The sequence below is a fragment of the Corvus kubaryi genome, unplaced genomic scaffold, assembly GCF_017639235.1.
Source record: "Corvus kubaryi isolate FWS band 111438036 unplaced genomic scaffold, C.kubaryi_AGA036_p1.0 37300, whole genome shotgun sequence".
NCBI lineage: Eukaryota > Metazoa > Chordata > Aves > Passeriformes > Corvidae > Corvus > Corvus kubaryi.
The window spans coordinates 17,721,468-17,746,917 of NW_024581093.1; the positions used below are offsets into that span (position 1 = coordinate 17,721,468).

The following is a 25,450-nucleotide window of genomic DNA, read 5'->3' on the forward strand; positions in this document are numbered from 1 at the left end:
TATGAATTGGGCATTTCCCCCCTTTTTCCTTTCTCATTAATGACAATAACTTTAATGAAGGCTGAATAGGTGAAAGATGTGTCCCTTTTATTCACTGTTCCTCATCTGAAGCTTTAATTATAGCTTCACCACTCCACAATCACCATGAGGTAGTGACAACTGCAAACCCAGAGGAGAGGTAGCAGAAGGGATCATGGCATTCAAATATGCTGTTACTCTGCAGTATCCTAAATATTTTTGATTTAACAAGCATGGACAGGGAAAAGTACATATGTCAAATAATCTGAATTTATCAAGTGTTCTATGAAATGCAGATGCCCTTAGAGGTGAAAGAGTTTTGATTAGGAGACGTAGAGCATTGCAGAGATGTTGCATATGCAACATTTCTCAGACTAGATTCACAAAGTAGCCTGCAAACTATTTTCTTGTTAGAATTCTCAGGAACTCTGACAAACTGCACTGCAGGCATGGCACACTAACACTGTAATTAGCTGCTTTATAACCCAGTGTGACTACAGTCCTCAGCTGTGAGATAATGAAATAAAACATTCCTAATATTACTCTCACAAATATTAATATGAAAAGTGGATATATTAGCTTTCAAGAGAACAGAGAATTAGCCTGGCATGGAAGCACTGGGGAAAAAAATGGAAAAATAATTTCTTTTTGGCAGCAATGAAGAGAGGTCACAGCATGAGAAGGTAAAACATACCTGAGGAATACAAATCATTGGATACAATTTGATGATCATTTCTTTCAACAGCAGAACATCCTTCTTCAGCCTTGTGCCCACAGCCCTGCCCTCCTGAGCTGCTGAGGAGCCCAGCCAGGCCAGGCCGTGCCCCCACAGCCCCGGCCGTGCTCCCACAGCCCCAGCCATGTCCCCACAGCCCCAGCCAGGCCCCCACAGCCCCAGCCATGTCCCCACAGCCCCAGCCAGGCCATGTCCCCACAGCCCCAGCCAGGCTCCCACAGCCCCAGCCAGGCCATGTCCCCACAGCCCCAGCCAGGCTCCCACAGCCCCAGCCAGGCCATGTCCCCACAGCCCCAGCCAGGCCAGGGCTCAGCTGGGGCCGTGGAGGGGCTGGAGGGTGAGTGCAGCCCTGGGACCTGCCCCTGTCCCCAGCACAAGTCCCCACAGCTCCAGCTGCTGCCCACTGGCCCTTGCACAGGTGTGGACACAGCTCCCAGCTGGACAGGGGAGTGAGACCCTCCTGGGGCTGAGGCACCAGGCCAAGACCCAAGGCATGGAAAGGGAGGTGCTCCAGTCTGTCCTGGATTTACTGGTCCATCTTTGGATTCCATGGCTCTCTCACACCTGCACTTGGACAACTGCAGCTGCCAAGCAGGAATTCCTTGGAGCAGAGCAGGGGCACAGAGTGGAGTTTCTGAACTCCAAGAGAACCCGGTCCAGCCTCATGCCTGTGAGAGCTGCCTGTTGGCTCTGAAGTTATCAGCAGGACTGACTGAGTGCAGAGAATGGCTCCTTTCCCCATGGGACAGGCGACTGCAGCCTCTGCAGGGCCTCAGCCCTGAGGAGGACACACTCCCAGCTCCCTGGGGCAGAGTCTCCCCAGCCTTGCCCCGTCCTCTGCAGCAGCACAGCATCCACCAGGATCTGCTCCAACACCCCTGGCACATCCCCGGAGCCCAGGGTGAGTGTGACTGGCAGCTACACACCTGTAAGGGCTGGAAATGAAAAGGGAAGCAGAGATAAACTCTCTGCAAGCAGCTGATAATACTGCAGGGGAACAGGAGGAGTAAAACACTGCAGAGGAGTTGTCAGCTTCCTGCTCTTCTTCTGTGGTGGGATTAGCAGAAAAGGTTAGACTATACATTATCCAAGAGTCACTCTAATGATGTATCACTCTGAGGTTTTCATAAAATTAATCTCTCAATAATAAGACACAATACAGGTTTCATGCATACTAGGTAATTAAAGAGCTTGATGAATAGATGAAAGAGTGAACGTTCTGGATCCTTAAACAAATCACAGCTTTAAATTTCATTAATTTTAAATTTACTCCAAGACCTAATTTAAAATTGGCAAAGCTTCTCTGCCACTGAAACCAGAAATCATTAAACAAAACTGAATTGTATTATTTATTGTTGTGTCAGGCCAATAAAATACATCAACTTACAATGTTGGGATGGCAAAAATATGACAGAACTTTACAATATTAAAAATAGTTTCAAAAATTCAGTGCAGCTCTTGGCTGAAAATTTAAACAAGAAAATCTATTCACAGATACTTTCTTGGCCTTTTCATTTGCTGTCCTGTGCCTTGGGCTACCACACTGAAAGGTTTGCAAGAATTTAACCATCATCTGCTGGAGCTTCGAGGTGGGGAAGGCAAAGAAAGAGAGCACTGAGAGCGCTGATTCTATCCAGTTTTTAGGCAAGGAAAGCCACGCAGGACATTTACTGAAGTCAGCAGAGGATACCTGAACATCTGCAGCACTCTGAAATACCACAGCCCAGGCAAAACAGACACTGCACTTCTGCAAGGGTTCAAATTGTAATCAGAGCAAGAACTCTAAAATGCAAATAGGGAAAGCCATGAGAGAACAACAGTGAGTCATAACTGGGAAAACAGTGAGTTAAAATAACTCTTTTACCATGAAATCAGGAAAAAACCCACAAGTGATTACAAAGTAATCGAAGAACAGTGTGTGGCAATGACCTGTCTGGGGCAGATCTCGTGGGCTGGGACCTCGGGTGTTGCTGTTGGTGTCACAGCCCAGCAGCCCCAAATGTGCCCTCCTGGCTCTCCCGGGCACCATCCCAGTCCTTGCTCCAGCCCTGCCACCAGCAGTGGCTCACTAAGCCAACAGGGAACTCTTCTTTTGCCAAATTCTCTTCCTGGGGCACCTGGAGCAGCAGGATGGCAGCGATTGCTGCCCTGCCCCGCTGCCCTCCCCGTCCCGCACTCACGGACACAGCCCCGCGGGCACGGGGCAGTCCTTCCTCTCTCTGGGGGCACACTGTGCGAGTCAGATCCAGCTCCAAAGCCATTAAGAGCACTCCTGTTTATCAGAAATACAGGAGTGATTAAACTCTGCCCTGGTGCTCCTTGGAATTCAAGTTTAATAACGTTTGTTATGTCTGCTCCTTGTGAGATTGGCTGCTGATGTTTCTCCCACAGATGCCTGAAGAGAAACACTCCACAAACCTGTGCATTCACACAGGACTGGCACAGCATAAACTGCCCCTGTGTGGGCAATGCCTTTCCAGGTTCTGTGCCCTTCATTTCAGGTCTATTTCCTTTATTTGTTTTATTATTCTCAGAGATTATCTTTCCATATTTTTGCTTTTCTTCAGTACATCACCTATGAAAGGGAACAATTTTCTTAGACTTTTCCTTATTCTCTTATGTAAACCCATACAAAAAGATTATCTCCAAGTGTTGACATAACTCTGTCCCTCATCCCAATGCAGCAGATGAAGAGAAAAAAGCAAAGAGTTTTCAGAAGTGGCCCCTGCTGGCAAATATCCAGCTTATAGACTTCCTATTGTTTTGCGAACAATTAGAAGCTTGAATTATCAGTCTGCTAGAACTGCATTTAAAGAAACCCTTCTGGGTTTCATCACTGGTAGTCTCTTTTATTTGATAACAATTCTCATTCCAATTTAACAATTTCCCTAAACTGTAGGACTTATGGAGCAAGGAAACTTTGGTGCATCCCTGTGCTTTGGTGAACTCTGGTCTGAATGCAGCTCCCAGTCCAGCGGCTCCCAGTCTTGAAGGGGTCTTGACCAGAGCAGTTTTATGTCCTAGAACTGGAATAAAGCAGACTGACTCCCTAATGTTATGAATAATTCCAAACAAACATTTGGACAGCCAAAAGGATCAAGAGACACTGAAAACCACACAGATAAACAAACACTGTGAGAATCTGTGATGCTCATGAGATGCGTAAGTGGCTTCTTGCTGAAACAAGAGAAGCTGTGGGTCATCTGAAAGTACTTGGAAAAGAAATGTGGGAATTGTGACAATAGCAAGAAAAGAATGAGCAAAGATGGATTAAAATACACGCTCTGTGGATCTTCAATTAAAATGTTGAAATCAGAATTCTTTTCTGATTTTCATACCTGACGCACCTTAATAGGGAATTCAAACAAGAGACCCCTAAAGACCTGTTATCAGCATGCTAAAAATCCAAATATAAAGCATAATTCTGCTTAGCAACCATGCCCAAATCTAGATAAAGAATAATCAGTGTGTGCTCCAATATTTCTCTGTTGCCAAAAAATGAGTGTTGCTTGGACCACTACTGCAGAGCCTCTCACATGTTCATACCTGACAAAAAATTACAGGGTGAGGGAAATCTGAGTCGGGGATACCAAGAGTGACAGGAGGGAACATCCCATTACTCATGTGATACCATGAAATATTACTGCTGCATCTATCACTCGTGCTGTGCTGAAATAGATGGAGCCACTCACGTGTGTTTTCACAAGGGCCATTAAAAGGAATTAAATTCTGAAAACCCCACATTTTTAACTAGCTGAAATTGCAAGTACAAGGTAGCACCAGATCCACACTGTACCCAGGTTACTGCTGGTTGTCTTGGACTGAATCCAGGCAACACTGTGGTATTAATGGCACATTGAAACAAGTAGCTGGAAAGATTTTTATCTCCTTTTTGGTGGAGGAGTACATCTTCTTGCCTTCCCTCAGCCCACAGGCTCTATTAGATCCTCACAGCTGTCCCTCAGTGCTACAGGACCAGCCCTGCTGAAGATTGATTTTTATCCATCTGAGTTTGATGAGAAAGGAAAGACCTTTGCTTTCCCATAATGAGACCTGTATCATGCTTTTTACTTTCACAGACAGACTTCTTTTAAAAGTTTTAGCTCTGGATTACCCCTTAAGTAGGCAAGCACCAGTGCTGTGGTTTGAGTTCATAGCCTAGGAGTTTCTAAGTTGCTTTTAAAGAGTTGTATTGATTTTACAGGTCTCAGGCTGGCTGAGATGGTACCTATTTTGCTATGTAATGAGCTGGCAGTTATGGACAAGAGAGGCACATAACATGGTTAATCTCCTTTTTCCAGTACTTGTTAAATTGTTAGTCAGCATGCAGCAGTCACATGTGGATGCTTATTATTCTCCCAGCAAATACTGTATTTCATTCTAGTTTGCTTGGTATGAGCAGTTCACAGCATATTCTTTGTCACTTAATTTCCTGTGTACATTGTGAGCACTTCCAAAAGCTCAGCAGGGTGCGTTAGAGAAACCTACAGAAAGAACACAGAACATTAATCAAATTACTATATTAGATACTATTAGATGTCTTCAAGTTGGAACTTGTATGCACTGATTTTTACAGCTTTCTTTTTAGCACTTCAGAAAAGATCAAAATAACTCATTAAGTCAATTCATCCTTTTTGCTGCATTTGCTGATCGTGCAGGAAAGTGCAGCCTGTGAGAGGCAATGTGGAAAGGGGCTGTGCCCCGGCCTCCTGGGGAAGGAAGGGCAGGAAAGCCCTGCTGTGGCTCCCACTCTGCATCCTCCCTCCTCTGGCCCCCGGGGACTAGGATCCCAGTGCTCCCATGGGAAAGGGATGTGGCAGCCCTAATGTGCCACATCCCCCTGACACACCGTTTCTGCTGGGTGACTTCTACCCCATGGCTCCAAACCTGTCCCAGGGCTCCAATCCTGCCCCAGGGCTCCAATCCTGCCCCACAGCTCCAAACCTGTCCCAGGGCTCCAAACCTGTCCCAGGGCTCCAATCCTGCCCCACAGCTCCAAACCTGTCCCACAGCTCCAAACCTGCCCCACAGCTCCAAACCTGTCCCACAGCTCCAAACCTGCCCCACAGCTCCAATCCTGCCCCAGGGCTCCAAACCTGCCCCAGGGCTCCAAACCTGCCCCAGGGCTCCAAACCTGCCCCACAGCTCCAAACCTGTCCCAGGGCTCCAAACCTGTCCCACAGCTCCAAACCTGCCCCAGGGCTCCAAACCTGTCCTACAGCTCCAAACCTGTCCCAGGGCTCCAAACCTGTCCTACAGCTCCAAACCTGTCCCACGGCTCCAAACCTGTCCCAGGGCTCCAAACCTGTCCCAGGGCTCCAAACCTGTCCCACAGCTCCAAACCTGTCCCAGGGCTCCAAACCTGTCCCACAGCTCCAAACCTGTCCCAGCGCTCCAAACCTGTCCCACAGCTCCAAATCTCCCCCAGGACCCCAAACCTGTCCCTTCTCTCCTTCTTTGCTTCTTCCATCATCCTTTCCCATTTCTGTGAGAAGAAGGTATTAGCAAGTGCATTTTGGGTGTTCTTCCTCAGGCAGACCAGGATCAGCAAAGCAGTTTTAGCTCCCCAGCCCTTCCTTCTCTTTTCTCAGCTAGGAAACAGGGACTGTGCTGGAGGAAATAGATCAAAAGTCCCTCCTACCCTACCAACAGAACAAAACTGTATCTGAAAAATCCTCTGTTGAGAAAAATTATTTACTAGATTTTTTATCTTTTGACAAGTAAATTATGCAGTTTCAAATTTTACAATTAGATTAGGATTCAGCCAAATATTCTCCATTCATAGCCTGTTTTAATTTCTTCACTTCAGGATATCTTGAAAAGTTTTTTATTCACTGAAAGTATTCAATGCTCTTATGCAACCAAATCTCAGCTTTCCCTTTTGCATTTTTGCACCAATATCTCTGCAAACACACCAAAAAATTCCCAAAATTAGGACGAAGAGGAACACTGTCAGTGTTAAGACATTCACGTAGAAAAGGGAGAAATTTGAAGTCTTAGACTATTGCAAATACAAATCCTGTGTAAATGAACTTCTGCTTGCACTGCTGTTTACTAGAGTTCTACACTGCATTTCTCTACTGGTTACAATAACTTAAGGCAAGTAATGAAAAAATTTACTGGTAATTACAGAATGTTTTAGAAAATCTTTGTGCCACAGCTTATCTCAACATCCAGCTGATTACATAACCAACCAGAATTTGTCAGACAACCTGTAATGCTTGTTGGAAGCACGGGACAAACAAAACAGAAAAAGTCAAAGATGCTGCTTTAGAAGAGAAAATATTAGTCAAAGAGATAGCAGCAGCAGATCAGAAAGAGACACACTGGATTTCAAAGGCAGCAAAGGACAAGGTCAGGCTAAAGGGCTGAGTCGGAGCACATGCCTTGAAAATTCCCTGATTTTCAGAAGCAATAAATATCTATTGACATGTTCACATTCTGACATCACCTCCATGCTCCTGGCTCAAAGTCACCACTCTCACCAAGGACAATAAAACAAAGACTTTTAGGGATGTTACATTTTAAAATCTTGGCCTGAAACCCAATGAAAGAGATGTATAATCAGTGTGTAACCTGTGGCTCGGGAGGTCAGAGTCCGTGTGCATGATTCCTCATATTTCACAGCAGTGAATACATCTGCACGAGGATCTGGCAGGCACTCCTGCCTTTCCCTTGGAGGCAAGAGGGTTCTCCATGGGCTGGCCTTTGTCTCCAGCTTTCCCTCCTGCCATCCTCCTCAGCTCCTCTGTACCAGGATTTTGGGGAACCTCAGAGGGAATTGTTCTCCTGCACCAGCAGTGTTTGCATTGCCCTGGCTGGATGCATTCAGCAAAAAGGGCAAGGAGCGATGTTAGCAAGTAATTAATTATATCAGTTATTTAAAACACAGGCAGGAATGTCTACACACCAGCTGGAGTAGGAGAGTTTATCCAAAAACCATCACTGAGGAATCTGTAACTTTGAAGTCAGTCACTGAAAGAACTGGCAATGAGTAATGTGAGCTGACAAGGAGAGCATTTTCTGTCAACAAGTGATTTGCAAACAGGCTATAAATTTCATTAATTTGTTCATTATTTGTGATCCTTGAAGAATGGTGTTGTATAAGTACGTTTCAACTTACAATTAGGTGCTAAGAATGCCTTTTGTTTATTACATGTTACTGAAGTGACATGTCTGGCTTTCTAATCAGCCTGAATTTTGGAAGTTCTATCGCCCCAAATTCAGCTTTCCAAAATGTTTTTTCTGCATTGACTGCAGAGTTATTTAGTTATAAAGACAAATGCTTATGAATGAGCCACTAAACACATTTTTCTCAATAATAGATTGTTGTATTATAATTTCTCTTTTTTAATAACTGTTTTCTGAATTTACTCAGTATGTAAAATGTCCGAGGTTAGGTTTTTTTGGGATTTATCACTTTCCAAAGCAGCAAGAACTTTCAGCTTTGAATGAACAGGCTCATTCTTCTCAGAAACCATGACTCTTATTTATGTTTTTTCTACTTCTCCCTAAGATAGGGAACCATATTTTTGTTTTAATAAAACATCGTAAAATCAAATTCTAGAAAATTACTTTCACAATTTTTATAGGTTTACATATATAATCTCAATAGGGAGGAAAAAAAAACCAATTCCTGAATTCAGATCTGATGCCTGACAAAGTATTTTATTGCTCATAATGTTGAGTTAAATTAGCCATGGTCACTGATGCCCAAAAAAACCCCTCAGTCCCAGTCTCTATGCAGCCTAGAAGGACTGTGCTATAATCAGACAGATGGTTTTCTACAATATATCCCCTAAAAGAGAGCAAGAGCCATGTCCATCACACTGCAGTTCGAGTTCATCCCAGTAATCCTACAGGAGCTCCTTCTTCCACTGCTGTAGAGGTTTTACACTTTGCACCATCAGAAAATTCTCCCTGAGTTTTCCCTCAGACTGCTTAGAACAAGAACAAGTGCACGTTCTCTATTTTTCTCCACTCCAAAAGTTCTGACTACTTCAGAGTACTCCTGGGCAGAAGTATTGCCAAAACCCACTGAATTGTCATATTTTCAGCAAACATTTTCAGCTTCAGGTGGGCTGGAAACAGCTACCAGGGTTCAAACAAAGTTTAATAAAATTTCAGCTAAAATAAGCTTAAAATAGAGGAGACCCTCTGCTATAGGAATGGCAGGTCAGGAGTGCAAGCACTGGGAAAGCAAAGCAAGGTCTGGCACCTGCAGCCCTGCAACAGTCTGGTACTATTTACACCCTTTTTGATGCAGGGAATCTTTTGAATTTATCAAACCCAGCATTCCAAGTAGGGCCAACTTCAAGCAGAATGAAAAGGATTTGCTGCTCTGAGCTTTCTGCATTTCCTGACAAGGGAAGACACAGGCTGAGCAAACTGCAAAGGCCATCAAGGACCAGGGCTGGGTTCTGTTGATTTGTTTCTGTGGTGGCTTCTCTGCACATCATTCACAGTTCAAAGCTCCTTTTCTCTGTGTGCTGTCAGTAATAGAAAGAACAAACAGCAAACCAGCTTATAGTCAAAAACCCCACCATCTGTGTAGGTGATTGACCCTGCACAGGTAATCAGGGGATCTCCCTGACAGGTGCCTGCAAAGAGGGAGAGTGGCGTAAGTACATCCCTTTCCGAGCACAGTTAAGATATCTGCCCTCTCTGCATTTGAAACAAACTTCAGGGCCCACCCCACTGCCATTTTGTGGCCTGTGCCAACCCTCCCAATGCTGAAGTCTGCATTTCACCTGGCAATAAGAGTTTCCCAACTGCAACCACCAACAGAGGCTGCCACACCATTTTGCACAGATGCAGTTTGCAGATTCTCTCTTTACCTTTCACAAGTGGAGTGGAGGTGAGTCACGATTTGCTGGTTTCCAGACCACGCACCTCTTCAGGTTTCAGTCTGGGCCTCATAGATGCCCTGTAACCACAACAAAGATTCAACTGTTCCCCATTGACACAGAATTTTGAATACATGCTATTTATTTTTCATAGGTTCCTTGCCACAGGATGGACAAAAAGTTTCTCAGCTCGAAATCATATAGAGGATGAAGTTTCTTCATTGCTGTATAACAAAGTCAGACATGAGAGCTCACTGCAATGATCATTACAACAAAGGTAAGGTGATTGCTCCTTCTCCTTTCACACAGATATTTACAACAGCAATCCTTTCCTCGTCAGTGTTTTAAAAAAAACAACAAAATCCAGGTTGGATTTTGCAATGGAGCCGAAGGGAATTACACACCCAGACTGAGCTGAAGTTGGCAGAGGCCCTTCCTCATGCTCACCTGCAAATCCCAGCTCTATCAGCCATGTCTACATGGAGAGATGTCTGCACATCTGGAGAAGAAAAATGAGAGAAGCAGTAAAAGGAGCACATCAGGAAAAGAAACCCAACTAAATCTGAGCAGATACTACAAAGGGACTGAGGTATTTATGGAAGGCAGCAGACAGGTTGCAGCAGCATTAGGTAAGGGCCCAACACAGGGAAAGGCAAGGTTTGGGGATTTGCTTCTTTTTAGTTGTTGCATAAAAAATATGATAGCTTCTATTTCACTGCAGTCTTTTTACAAGAAATGACATGGGTTACACACCCTGATTATCGACCAGAACATCTCATAGCAGTCAGAAAGAAAACAACCTCCTGGCCTTTGTCCAGCTGTAATGATCCCGGATCCCAAGAAATCAACTTGCAACTTTTGAGGATGGGGGAGGAGGGGGAAAACCCCAACCCAAAACAAACACCAAAGACAGACAAAAGCAACCCAGCCCTTATTTTTTAACCACAAATGATGAACTTTGAAAGGCTGCAATGATTCCTTTTGGTCTGCTGTGCTATAAAAACCTGAGAGAATTTTGCTCACAGTTTACAATGACATAGTCGAGCCATTGGGTGTTTATGTTTATTCAGTGCATAAAATGTCTTCTTTAAGCATATCCCAAAACAAATCTCTTAACAGAGCACTTCTAAAATAAATATTCTGTTGCTCTGAACGCACAGATTTCATTTCTGTAGTCTCATTGGCACATAATGGACATGGAGTTTATTATCCTCGACTCCAGTGCCCTCAGGGAATGCACCTTCCACACTGTTCTTAATCTGCTCCAAAAGAAATACAATTGCAATTGTTGTAAAGTACAGCATGATATGACAGCACCGAATGAAACCATAATTCTGTTTACTAGATATTATTTATGCTGTGGAAACAAGAGGATTGTGATTTCTAGAGGGACTTTGAGGATCACAAACCAGGCATTTAACAGGGCATTTTTATTACATTTTCTTTTATTAGTCTTTACCAAATCAAAGTTGCAGATAGGAAAATAAAATAATGTTTTTATGTCTTCTCTCAATACCAAATTTTATTATTAGATACTACACTATGAGACATGTTGATACACACTTGGCCAATACACATGGTCAGAGCTACAGAAAATATTCTGTTACCCTCTGAACAATATTACTAAAATGGCCCTGGGTTTGGGTGGGTTTTTTGGGGTATTTTTTAGCACACAGTGAATGTATTTTGCCATTAAAGTAATGCTTACAGTCTTTTTTTTTTCCTTCCATTTCAAGAACTCTGCTGTCTGATGCTCTGGGGCAGAAAAATTATATTGGGCTTAAAACTCTGAAAGTGAGGAATATGGTTTTCACCTGTTATATTTGACAAAATTATAAGATTCTACTGGGTATTGCGTAGATCTTGTATGAGTCAATAGTGATGGGAGCACAGGGTGCTGGGAACCAAATCCTTTAGGCCTCAGTGGAGTATGGAATGAAAGGAGAGTTGTTAGGAGGGTGAAGCCAAGGCTGCAGATCCAGATGGAGATGTGGATAGGGATGGATCTATGACCTGGATGACAAGGAATTCATCCCTTTGTGAGACAGAGAGGAGCAGAGCTGGATCTGTGTCCCTTCTGAATGCCCATTTACACTGACATGTTTCCATTGCAATCCCAACCTTTTCCTACACTGGCACCTGGCAGGTTTTGTTGAAGAATTTATTTGTGTATAATGAAGATTCATTTACTTCAACAGCACATAATGCTTTGTTTTGCCTTTTTATTATTAACTTGTCAAACAAGAGATATGGCAATAATCAAATGACAAAATACCATGTTAATTGTTGAAATAAATGGAATGTATTATACATCAGGTAATGGCAATTAACTCTATGGCTGATGTACATAATGTCAGATATTCACTACTACTCTCAAACATTCACAATTATCCATACTTAAAAGTATTGGCAATCATATAAACAGGCTTAATGAATTATAATAACAGCATGTTCTAACAGCAAAAAAAGGTAAATAGCCAAACTGAACCTATGTAAGGGAAAATGCTTCTGGGAGGTAAATTATTGCAGAGTCAGATGGACTTTAAAGTGACATGTTTGTCTGCCAGTTGTCATAGTCCATTCGTAGCACAGTAACTGGAGAAGTTTAAATGGACTATTAAAACTAGTCAATAGTTTCCATAGTCTGTACATTTTATTATTTCCAGGGTTCATCATCAAGGAGGTGGGGGTTAGAAGCAAACTGCATTTTTAAGTCAGGCATTGCTCCTTTCCAAATATGTATGCAAATTCATGCACCAGGGAGCAAAACTGGGTGTCCAGTGCCAGGCTTTCAGTTTTGGCATCTCTGTCTTCACTGCTCCTCTTTGAAAAAGCCATGTATAAAATATTAAATTCTCTGAGAATATAATTTTAATTACTCTTGAAAGACTTAGACAGCTGTTAAATGATCCAGGGTTAACCGAAGGGCTACTGCTATAAAACCATTTAAACACACCATGGTGATTTTATCAAATTTCACAGCTGTTCCTGCAGCAAATGCAGCTCCTCAGAACACAAGATTTCCAGTTAATCTGTTAACAATAATTTTGGAGAAAATTTGCATCAGAGGAGAAGTTGCTGCACAGGAACTGCCTGCCTGGATTGGACCCACAGGCAGCCCAGTCCAGAAAACTGTTTCCAGGATGAGCCAGCACCAGATGTTCCCATGGAAATAAATATAGAAATACGTAATACACAAATGTAATTCAGCCCACAAAAGGTCACTCTGCTTAATCACTAAGACATGAAGACTTTCCTTTTCTCCAGTGTGATTTTATTAATGTCACATCATGCACAAACCTTGTTATTCATAGAGAAATAACCATACCTTGAACCCAAGTTTCTTGGCTCAGACAATGACAGAATCCACAGTTTGACAGCACGGTTTAAGACACATCCTCCTTTATTTTTTCAGGATTTTTCATAATTCCATTCTACTGCACTTTTATTGGGTGATAATTTCTCTGACTCCTTGACTATTTTATAGGGTTTTTTCTCTCTCATGTTATTTTTCATCCCTGTACAGGGAGCAGGCTCAGTCACCTCAGGTGAGAGGCTGTTCCTGTGCCTGAGCTGGTTCCTGACACCCCTAACTCCCAGCTGAGGGCAGCCACACACCACTTCCTCAGGTGATCCCTGCCAAGGGAGCAATAAAGATGGGGCTGTTTATGCTCATGTGAGATCCCCAGTGCAGCTAAAGCCCTGCTTAGCTGCCCCTCAGATGCTGTGTTTAGGCTTTCTTAGGGACTGAGCCCAGGGAAAAGTGTGGATCTTCCAGCCAGACCCTGTGGAACTGGCTTGTGTCCTGCTCTGGGGTGGTCTGACTGAGCTCACTGTGCACTTGGCTGAGGCAGCCTCCAAGGCTCAGACAATGGGCCTAGGCCTGCATCCATGAGACATAACAATAATAGTAATAATCATCATAATAATTTTAGCTTTTCCGGCATAGTGTTCTCACCATAAAGAAGGCAGCTGGGCTAAAGCTTCCAAGAGTTTTATTTCCCTCATATGCTGTCAGACCATGTGCCAGGAAGGAAGGATTCAGGATGGAAGGCCTGAGGAAATCCTGCTGGTGAATTACCTTGTTCAGAGAGAGGCGAAGCTTTTTCAGCTAATCCCACCTGTGTGGGGAAGAACCTGGATCCAAAAACGCTGTGATAACTGTGTGGGGTTCATCCTCAGCTTTTGCCTTGTCCCACAAAGAGCCCTGCTCACAGAGTGGAAATGATCCCTCACCAAAAACAGTGAGCAACCAAATCAAGGTGCAGATAAACCTTAGGACTCCAGTCCTTAAACTTAAATCCAATGCCAAATTCAGCTCCTCTTGGACAACTGATCCGTTTATAATAAAGCAATTAACAGCACTGTGCCCACATCTGTCATCTTTCCAAGGCTACAGAACCAGCAGGAATTAGCAGTGAATTGGATCCATGGGGTGTGCATTCCCCAGCCCCATATCTCACCCCAACTATAAAAAACTCCCCACAGGTCTAATCCCCTCACTGAAAGAGCAAAGCATCAGACCACAGTGACCTCATTCCCAATCCCACAAACCCACAGAATACAGCAATAAATTGGGCTTGCACACCTTTGATACTTTCAAAGACTAATTGTAACTCCCATCTAACTTCCACTCCATTGAATGCTCATCCTCCATCTCTCAGGGAAAGCAATAGGATCCAACAATCAGTGGGGCTCCAGGAACAGGTAACATAAAGCAAAGACATAAATTTCAAGGTAATTCAAATAATTTGAAATAATTCTGCTTACAACTATATATGAAAATTCTCTCTGTGTTAGGTCTCTGGAACACGACCTGGACATCAATTTTTCCTTTATACGTGTGCTTCAGGAAGTCAGGCTGCATTTAGAGACATAAAAATTAAAAACTTCTATATATTTTTTCTCTTAATTTATGGGACATAATTGGATTATCCTTCATATTATGGCTGTGAAGCTGAAAACAACTTGTATTCCAGCAGCTGCATAAGCCCACTCACAGGAGTTCAATCTACAGAAGTCACCCAAACCATGAAAATTCCTGTAGCGTGATCCTATGTTAGGTCAAGGTTGGCCCCTCTTCCTCTTGTTGTCTTCCTAGATCATGATGGGCCATTAAAGAATAGTCTTTGTTCTTACTTAAGCTGAATATTTTTTGGCCACAAACAAATCTGAAGTGCAGACTCACAGCTCCAGCTGGCAAGCATCCACATTTGTGTTAGGAATGACTTCTGAAAGAGGGAATCAGGCTCTGATTTTTCCCCTTCTTTGTGCTCCTTGTGTTTTGGCACTTGCCACCCCACAGCCAGAAGCTCAGCACTGTTATTTATCAGCTCACAGGCCAGCAGTGAGCCCAGGGCATGCCAGTAGCTGTGCAAACAGGGGCAGGGATGAAGTACCGCCACCACAGACCTGTTTGTCCTGACCAACTTGGGTACCCATCCAACCAAGGCACTTCACACGAGCAGAGTAATTGCCTGGGGAATTGTGATTCTCCTTACCTGGATCACATTGTGCTGAATAAGCCTCTCCTTTCCAGACAAGCTGCTGTCTGTGTCCTGTGAACCTGAAAGGTCACGGCTGAGCTCCTGAGCGGAGATTACAGTGGGCATGGTGTCCAAACCTTCTGTCAAATTACTCTGCAAACCGAATTTTCAGAGTCCTGAGCTGTCAGTGTTTTATTCTGCTTGCTCCAAACTGTTGAATATTTCTTCTAGTCGTGCATGATAATGCCAAAAGCCACTGTGACAAAAAACACATTTTGAACAAAGGCTAAACAACATAAACGCTTTTACTTTGCAGATGGCACTCAGAACTCAGCAGATGGTGAAAGAAATCCCACAGGATGTTCTTCTCTCCCTTCCCTCCCCTGACATATATATATGAGAGCATGTGTGTGCACAAAGCAGCAAAGTGTCCTGAGGAGATACTTCTCTGAAAGCCTTTTGAGTCTCTCTCCCTTGAACAATATCTCAGTGCCCATTTTTACAACAGGAAAGATCCAGCCAGGGCAGGGTACCAGAGAGGGAATTGGGGAGCACCCATCTGTTCATGGGTTATGTCTTTGGACAGGCAACTTTGTTCCTTTTTCTTCCCATGCCATGCTCGGTCCTTTATTTTAATTCTAGATCCTCAGGGAGGAGATTCTTCCAGTCTCTGAGTGTTAAGCCTGGAAACAGCTTGTACCATGCTGGTGCTCCTCGCTCCAGCTTCTGTTTCCCAGGAAGCATTAGAGACACTGCACTCCACAGCATTTTCTGCATTTCACAGAGCTGAGCATAAAGCTGTCCATGAAATGGAGCTGTGCCTGATGGAGGGGCAAATATGGGCAAGAATAAACCACAGAGAATCTACAGTCCTCCTTCTGCATCAGGTCCTTGATGAAGCCAGGGGATAAATCTTTCTGGCAGAGAGCCATGTGAACAGGCACCACTGCTCCCAGTGCCCTTGGCCATGGGGTGACTCCTGGGTGGGATCATTTTGCATTTACACCTGCAGATTTTTACTATAATGTGTCCCTCTAATGCAAATGCATCCCAAAACTCCAAATTAACTCTGCAGTTATGCCCAAATCCCACCCATGGTAGAAATGTCCCTTGTGTTGGAAGCACCAGCAGCTCAGAGGTCGCAGCAGCACCAGGCACTGATACATGGCAAAGAATTTAATGCTCACCTGCAGCTGCAGGTGGGATTTCCAGTAGGCAGCACTGCAAAATCCAGGGCAGCATTCACTTTTGGTATTTTCCAAATCTGAACCCCAGCCTGGATTTTCCAGCCAGCCTCTCACTTCTGGAAGAAAACACCAATTATTGCCTGTCATGGGATTGCTCAGTATTTGCACAGCCCCACCATGCCCTGACCCACCAGCCATACTGTCCACAGCACTGAATTCCCTGGCAATTTACTCTCCTGGAACAAACTGCCTCGTTTGAACTTGTGGTGATCAGTTTGCAGCTCCATGTTGCCTGTGCGCAACACCCAGGACAGCCCTCATCCCTGAAGCACTGCAATTCCTCTCAAACAGAAAGCACTCGGAGCAAATGCCGCTCCCTCACTCACCTTCAAGGGGGTGGAGCTGGCTTTAATTGCTTCCATTTCTCGGTCTCTGATAGAAGTAGTTTCTCTGATACAAATCTGTGTTCATCTCTGGAGGAGGGAGTTTTACATTCCTGTAGAAAGGGCTGTGAAACTTTCCCTTCTGCAAACAGCAATTCACTTCTCTGGGCAGGGAGATCTGGTGTGGGACTAAACCAGCATGGACAGGACTGGGCAAACACAGGACACAGCAAGGTGCCAATATTTTTAAAAATGCCACTAAAATCTGAGGTTGGTCACAGAGTCTGAAAGGGGAGAAAGGTTGGTCACAGAGTCTGAAAGGACGACAGCAAGGGGAGCAGAGTGACAAGTTTAACTGTTCTCAGATTACTGAATCACTGAACAGATGGACTGGTTCGATATAAACCTTCCATAGCCTCTCCAAAACAAGGAGTACCAGACATATGCACAGAAAATTGTACACACAAAAGTGTGCTCAGCTACCCTGACGCTCACAGTTTTGGCAACTCAGAGACAAATCTGTTGTTTAAGCAGAGAGAAAAGCGCTATTTTTTTTCCTCTTACTTTCATGGCAACCTGGTTGTCCACAGCAGAGATGATTACAGGTGGAAGAATGTTGTTCTGTATTTGCATGGCAGTGAGCACAGTGTGTCACAGGCTGGGAAGACATTGCCAAGCACCTCACACCATCTACCTCTCCAGCTCAGGGAAAGGCTTGGAATGATCCCATCCAGAGCCCTTCACTCCAAAGTACCTTGCAGCCTGTTTGCAGCACAGTTCACTAGGTCTAAAAACAGTTCTGCAGCAGCACAAGGTGCATGAAACAGAGCAGGTCCAACAGTGGGAGCCAGGCCTACCTCAAAGAGGCACAGAGTCTGTCCCTTCCTGGGGAAGAATATTTAGGAATAGCCTGGCTTTGTGTCTGTACTTTTCCTTCCTCACCATTTCAGTGGCAATCTCACTTACAACTGTGCCTTCTTCCAGCAAGCACTGGCTGTTCTTTCCCACTCGAAGGTCTCTATCAGTCATAAAAATTTAGCCAAGTGGGCGAATGTTTTACAAGTGGGGGGATATCTAACAGCTGTGATGTTTGCTTGGTTAGCTCCACAAGAAATCATACATGTAAAACATAATAGACAACTAAACGTCCCAATTCCTCTGTGATCCATGGACATGTGGTCCAGAGCTGGGTGTGCAATCCTGGTCTGACCAGGACCTTCCTGGAAATGGGAACTCAGGCCATGTTAGTCCCAGAGCAGCATGTTTGCTGGTGCTTCTCCCCCTCCTCTCTGTCAGCCTCAGGCAGCCAGGATGAGGGAAATGCTGTAGGAAGGAGACAAGAGGGAGCAAGGAGGATGAGAGCACTTGTAGAAAGGCTCTCACTGCTGATCAGACCAGGAATCAAAAGACGGAAGCAAAATAAAATTGGAGGCCCCACTGGAAATGGAAGAAATAAATGCTGAGTGTTACTAACTACAAATCAGATTGTTTGGATAAGGGAGGGATTCAGACTCTACAGGAAACTCCATTGCTGGTACTTCTTTTATTTTGAGGATGGGACCATGAGTTTATAAGACTTTTGTGACAAAATTTTTATTGATGTGAGGTGAGGTACAGATGTAAAAGCTGTCTGAGGTATCTGAATTTTGACAGTGAATTTGAAACACTCAAAGCTCAGATCCAGGGGATTTATTTGGGCTCATTTCCAGTTAAAACACACAACTGAGGTCACATGATTCCATGGAATAAGGCAGTTTCCAATCAAATCACTGCAGTATTAGCAATAGATAGCTTCATGTTTCTGTCAGGAGACTTATTTTTCCTTATTTTTCCTACCTTAAAGGAAACCACCAGAGCTCCTCTGGCTGCCTCTGAGGCTGGTGAACAAGTTCCATTAAACCTTTGTTTAGAATAGCTACAATGGTTCAAACACTTGTTTCAGGAAGAGTCTTACCCAAGTAAGAGGCTCATATCTCAGAAAAACATCTCACAGCACTCTATATTAATTAAAGATAAGGTGATATCATTACAGAAATAGACATTGTTATCTCCCTTCTAATGTTATCAAGGCGGGTTTTGTGTTTGCAGATGAACACTTCCAGACAAAGATATTTTTGAAAACCTCCCATTGTGTTTGAAAGCATCTGATAAATGGAATTACAAAGTTTCACTGGGTAGCATCTTTTTGGGTGTGATCCACAGCCCACTGAAGTCTAGAGGAAGGCATGAAAAATCCTGGTTAACTGTATCTAATCTGGAAAGTTGGGGTTTTTTTAGCAAGTGCAGGTATAATATTAAATGTATAGTGAGTTTCCCTCATTTTGTTGGCTGTTAAATAAATCTTCAAAAAAGACATTTTCATGAATCTGCCTGGGTTAAGTTTGACCAGAAACACTCACTGGGGCAAGGGAGGAAGAAAAGGCTGGAAAGCTTTTAGTTACTGCCAAAATTTCCAACTATTCAGTGCTGGAAGCACTGAGAGCACAGGATGCATTTTTTTCTTCAGCACCAAAAAAAATTCATTGCTTTAGATTAAAACCAGTAAGTACAGTTGCAACCAGTATCTAACACTGCTTGAAATGAGAAGTTCACACATCATAGCAATGATTTACTTAACTTTATGGGGAACACAAGCAAAGGAGTGTTTAAAGTAGGTGAGGAGGTGTTGTTGGTGTTGGCTTTCCTGAACTCCTGGGAAAATATTTTTTATTGTTTGAAACCAAACACAAAGCCACTCTCAACACCTGGCTCCTGCACGTGTGTGCTCTGCAGCATCTGCTGAGGGGCACACAGGGAAGAAGCCACCAGGAAACCTCAGAACAGAGCAATGGGTGCGGCCCAAAATGGGGAGCTGACCCCTGTCAAGAGATGGGCTCGTTGAAAAGAAACCAGTGGTGAAAACCAGATGGTGTTTGTGTTGAACTTTGTATGTTTACAAATAATTTCAGCTTTGCTTTAGTGTTTTCCAGTGCTGTTCTAACAAAGAGGAGCTCTGAGTCCCTGGCTCACAGGCAGTAAGTGCACAGCATGGAGGAATCTCCACACGTGCCTGCATTCAGGTAAAGAAGATTTAGAGCTGTTGCTGGAATTGTTCCCTAAGTGTAGGACCAGAGCAGGAACAAGTGATTAAGGCCCTTTCTCTCTCAGAACTCAAACCCTGCACTTTCCCTTATAGCTCAGGCAGATTGTGAGGTGATGCCTAATGGACCTCTGGGGTTTTATCCCTCCTTCCCTGTTAAGGCAAGCAGCTCCCATCAACTCTCTGCTTCTGGGGCTGAAGGGAAATCCAAGCTAAAAGGCACTGCCTGATTTCCAGATTTAACTCCTGAGCATCCTTTCATATGGAAAATTCCAATCATAAGCTTGAGTTGGTTCGTGCCAATCCCAGTTCACAGTGAGGTTGGAGAAAACCCCCAGCAAGTGTCATGGAGATGAGTTACCATGGTTGCCATAGCATTTCCCCAGACCAGAGTGATCCCTTGCTCTCAGAATGCCCTGAGTGAGAGCCCCTACACAGGGTAATGGCAAACAGGGTTCATTGAGGTCTGTGAAAATCCTAGGAGTGGCACAGAGATGTCCCTGCCCAGAGCTGTGGTGCCCTCAGGTGAAAACCAGGCTCTGGGCTCAATGAGCTATTCCAAAATATAAAACTGCTTCTTGCTCTATTTTCAGAAATACATGGCTGCTATAAGGTATCAGTTCACACATTTCCAAACTGATGCTGCTGAAGATTTAGTGCTGTTTTCCAACTAGCACAAGTTGGGTGAAATACTAATGAACTTCAAACTATGCACGTCGTGGAAAGGGTCAGACCATGGCAAAAGTGCTGCTAGACCCAGCCAGAATTCTGCTGCAAGCCTGGTGAAGGAAGAATTCAAGGCTAGCACTTAAAATGCAGGGTGAAAAGCAGCTGAAATTATCACCTTTGATTTTGGAACTGAGGCAGATTGCTGCTACTTACATGCTCTGTGACGCAGACAGGCATTGAGGGCTTTTTTCAACAGCCTCTGAACACCAAAGTGCCAAGATGAAACACCCAGGCACTCTTTAAATTCCCCAAACACCCCTAGTCCTACCTCTACCCTAAAAATCTGGTTTTAATGGATTGCATCAACCTGTGAACAAAAGGAGCCCTGAGAAAGTTTAGCAACCTGATTATCTCCAAAGAATTTTTATGCTACAGAATAATAATAATACCATAACAACAGTTTGGTGCTCACCTGTGCTGTTAAGTGCATGTGGAGGATCCTTGCAACTTGGAATGCAACCCTGAAACCTCCTTAGCGAGATAAAATTAAAAGGCAGACTAGAAAACTACTGTAAAGTTGCTGAAAGAAACACAGATTATGTTTCAATGACCTTCTTGAGATGTATTCCTTACTCTAAGTCATTTGTACAGGTTTGCATCCACAAAGAACCTGGAACAGAAATTATTCTGTGTACAGAGGCCAAAAGCGGACACAGTTCACCTACAGAGTTGGTGAGTTCTTGTTTGTGTTCTCAATCTCTTTCTAAGATTTTTAAAAATCAAAGTGTCAGAGAGGTTAAAACTATTTTTTAAAGCAATAAGTTCTTCACAACCTCTTTGGAAATCAAAAGAAAATTGTTACAAGTGTTATGTTTTCTATGTTGAACTCTGAAAACGAAGAGTAGAAGTGGTTTTTGCTAAATTTAGGTCCGGCTTATGGGAAGATTTTTCTATTGCCATATCAGTTGTATCAGTTTCAGGGCCACATGCAGGGTCAGCACAGGATTGAAGACCAGGGGTGCCTCCTATCAGCATTCCCTGCTTGCCTTTCCCTATGAAAACAGCTGCAGCCATCTGCCACGTCTTTGCCTCAGGATAATTAAACTCACACTAATGGCAGAGAAGGGAAAGAGAGGGCTGAGGTCTCCAGCTCTAGCGAAGTTTGGGAGGAACCTTTTCCTATGGCAAATCCCTCTGTGGCGTCCTCCCCCAAAATCCTTCTAACTGTGTTTGGTTAGGGGAGACCAATGCAGACATTGGCACCTAAACTGGGGTAGAATAAATTCAGAATTACAGAAAATGAGCTCTGATCATCTGCTCCCTTTAATCCCTGGGAGCTTTGGGAAGGAAGCTGCTTGTTCCTCTACAATTAGGCCCTGCACCCTGAGCTGCTTTCCTACCTCAAAGCTAAAATATTCCCACTGTACCCAGATCAGGGATGTCTGCAGGAGGTGGTGGGAGCCTGCTTCAACCCCACAAGTGCTCCAGTGACCTCTCAGAGCTTTTCCTGCTGCCCTTGCCACCCTTTGGGCAGCCCTTGCCAGCTGTCCAGTGCCAGGAACAATTTCCAAACCTCAGCGGTTTCCCCTGCAGGGCTCCACCGCCACTCTCTGGGTTTAGAAAGTTTTGCTGCTTGTTTTGAGAGGCTCATCTGCAGAAAACGCCTCAGACACAGCGATGCTGATTTTGTGACAGGTGACTTCTGAAAATAGTACATTTATTCAATGAGCTTAAGCACAGCAGTCCCAGTTGTTGACGCTCCTCATGAAAATATTGATTCTAAGCTCCCTAGCTTAGAATGTTTTGATCCACATTCTGGGCCTATTGATCTACCTTTGATACTTCAATCAAACTGCTGTTTATATCAACTGCAAATTCATCTCATCTCTCCAAAATAATTAGATTAATCACAGGAGGATCTACAAAAGCCCTGCTTTGATTGATTATGTCTTCATGCTCTCCTGGGGAAAACAGGTAAATTTTAAAATGTAAAAAAAGACAGTTGTTAGCCTTTTCATTCTGGCATCTTTGAAATATTTTTAGTCCCACTTTTCCTTTTATGATCTCAGGCTTTTACAAGATTGCAGGCTCGCAGCGTGCTTAGTTATGATTTCTTCTTCAGTGGCTGACATTTTGCAACACATAATGATTTAGCCAATATGAGCAGAACTATCATTACACAATTTATTGTTCCCCAAAGTATTATTTGTTATAGAGACTATTAAGCCTAGGAGTTACATGTTACAGAATTTTTATTAGAATTATTTTAAACTCCAAGGAAATTAATCCCTCCCTTCACACCTCCTGCTCCAAGATTTCCATTTTTCAAAGCAAAGAAGAAGTATTCAAGCACAAAAGTGGTGGGGGTAGCAGGCATGTCTCCTGAAATCATCAGCACTTTTCTTTGCATAAAAAAACAAATGAAGACTCCAAGATTTTATTTTTAAGGGCAAAATTCTCCTTTCATTTGCACCACAGAAACTCCAGCATTGCCAATGGGATTTGTGTGTGAGTGCTGAGTCCAGATGAAAAAAAGAATGGTGGCTGCAATGCCACTGTTCAAAAATGCATTTTTATTTGATGAATGAATTGCTAAAGGGAAAAAAAATAGGCACTAAAATTTTTTCCTTTCTGGAAACAATGACTTTGTACAATAATCCTATTGTTCAATCATCACTACAGCCTCTACTGGAACCATGCCCAGGAGGACTAAACATTTTGTGCTAAACCTTTTCTAGGGGCCTCCTACCTTAATCAATAGTTTTGATTACTCAATCCTATGATTATTCCATTTTTTGGAACAAACCGTTGGGGCTATTAATTACATTGAGAAAGCTGTTTATCTTCCAGCAGAACAAAAAGAGCTCATCCTGCCCCTGCCAAGGAGCTGTTTAATGCACTGTGACATGTTGAACTTGACTCAGCTTCTTGCTCCCTCCCTCTCCTCTGATGGTGTCACCGGATGAAAGGATCAGACCTGGGGTTGGGGAGCCATGGGAGGCTTCCCTGAAGATCAAAATGCTGCTGCTGCTGCTGCTGCTGAAGGTCACTTCTGGGAACCTCTTTCTCAATTTGAGAAGGAGCTGGAGGCAGTGGAGGGAAAACAAGGCTTGTGTGATGTTGAAAGTGAGCTGGGCCAAAGCCACATTAAAAATCAGGGAATGGACACCAAAGGAGGGATGGATATAACAGAGGAGAAGGAGGGGAGAGGCAGGGGGAGAAAAATGCATGGAGGAGAAACATTGCTAATTTGGGGGGTTGATTGGCTTTCTATGCATGCATAATGAGAGGTAATGAGCTCTGCCTGTGCGGTGAATTTCTGCTTCTCAATCAGCAAACACAAGAATCCTGGAACTGCTCTTCAGCAAGAGGAGAGGAACATACAGAGCAGAGTGGGACTGGGATGGACCAAGAGAAATCATTGTCTGTGCAAGACGAGGCTGGGGAGCTGAAAGAGGAAGCACAAGTGCTGCAATGACACACTTAATGATTCTCCAGGGCGGGAAGAGAACAAAGGAGTGGGTGGTTTCCAGGCATTTCCTTTCCACATGAAAGCAGACCTGTATTTATGGAGACAGTCACTCCCCTGAAAGGACCACCTTCTCTTACCTTGCTAATTATGTCAGGGTCTTGTGGTTCTTTAGTTAAGAAAACGGTGTCTGTTTCCTTTGCTCAGAGCAGGAATTAGCATCTGGTTGTGCAACTCAGAACTTCCCAGTGTGGAGAGCGTGGGAGCCCTCAGCTCCCAGCCTGGCAGGTCCCACAGCTGCTGCGCTGTGCTAGGGGACATAACCCCCCTCCCTCCACCCCCCCCAAAAGGACATCTGCCCCCTGGAAATGGCACAGGGAGCTCAGGACAGAACGTTCAGTGCCTGTTCAAGGTGTTCAAGGAGCACAGATTGGGCACATGTGGGATCCAGCACTGCTGGGGAGGACGAGGAGGAGGGATAATCCCACACATCTGCCTGACACAGAGCTCACACACCTCAGCCCACTGAGGCACTCTGTGCTACCTGAATGTCACACAGTGCAACAGCCTGCTGCTATTATTATGGCAAGCATAAATATTCTACCTTCATCCCTTTGAAAAGATTTCCTTTTTTCCCTTTTCCAGGGATTAATTTCTTTTTCTCTGTGCCAGTCACTGGATCGTGTCCTGCCTTTCTTCTCCAAGTGATTTGGCATCGACGCTTCAACCACTGGTTTCAAAAAGCCAGGCTATTCTTTATTCTGTGTCTCTACAGTACACAGCACGACAGAAGCCCTTTACATACTTCTAAATATTAATAGAAAAAGAACAGTATGGAACTTCACTTGGATTTGGGAAAGGCTGCATTGTACAAGATGCTAAAACCAAAGTCATTTGTTCATTTCTGTCTGAAAGAGTTTGAGGTTTGTATGGCCCAAGAAGTGAGGATAAATTTACAGTCTTGTTTTCCAAAATGAACGCAGAAAAATGTAAATCAATTAAGAGATTTTTTGCAGATTTCTTGGATTCACATCTCTAAGGTTTTAAACCAGTTTTTCCCTGCAATGTCTAAATTGACAGATTCAAAAATTCACATTGTATGCAAGTCAGAAGAAATCTCAAGGATATATATATACTGATTTTTATAGAGGATTGGGGGTAAACCACTTTTTCTCTTGCTATATTAAAATGAATCCTAAATATTTTATGGGATAAAAAAATCCCAACAGTGTTGAAAGTAACAGTAGTAAGAGAGGCCCTGCTTTAACTCCAGTGAGCTCCTTCAGGAGCTGGGGAGAGACGACTTTTCATTTATCTAAAATTTTCAAATAATGGGAAGAGTGTTAAAAGTAAAAAGCAAAACTCCAGTGCTCCCAGCCTTGGAGATCACCACACCTTCAACCTGGCCACTGCTGCTGGCTCCTGAGCACCCAAAGCACTTCAGACCACAGCATTTTACAGGCCCATTGGACAAATTACTTCTCCCTGAATAGTTAATGAATCAGCTCTGCACAACCCTCTCATTTCACATATGGCAAAGAGAATTGAAACCACCGGGATATTTTAAAGATTCTGTT

At 43.7% G+C, this 25,450-nt stretch overlaps 1 long non-coding RNA gene across 1 annotated transcript; it reads right to left on the reverse strand.

The window, feature by feature from the left end:
- Positions 1 to 2,107: 2,107 nt before the first annotated feature.
- On the reverse strand, positions 2,108 to 10,358 carry LOC121664371. Its single transcript, XR_006015989.1, has 3 exons — positions 10,048 to 10,358; positions 9,592 to 9,680; positions 2,108 to 5,238 (listed from the first exon to the last, which is right to left on the reverse strand). It is a non-coding gene; the product is annotated as an uncharacterized LOC121664371 (long non-coding RNA).
- Positions 10,359 to 25,450: the final 15,092 nt, after the last annotated feature.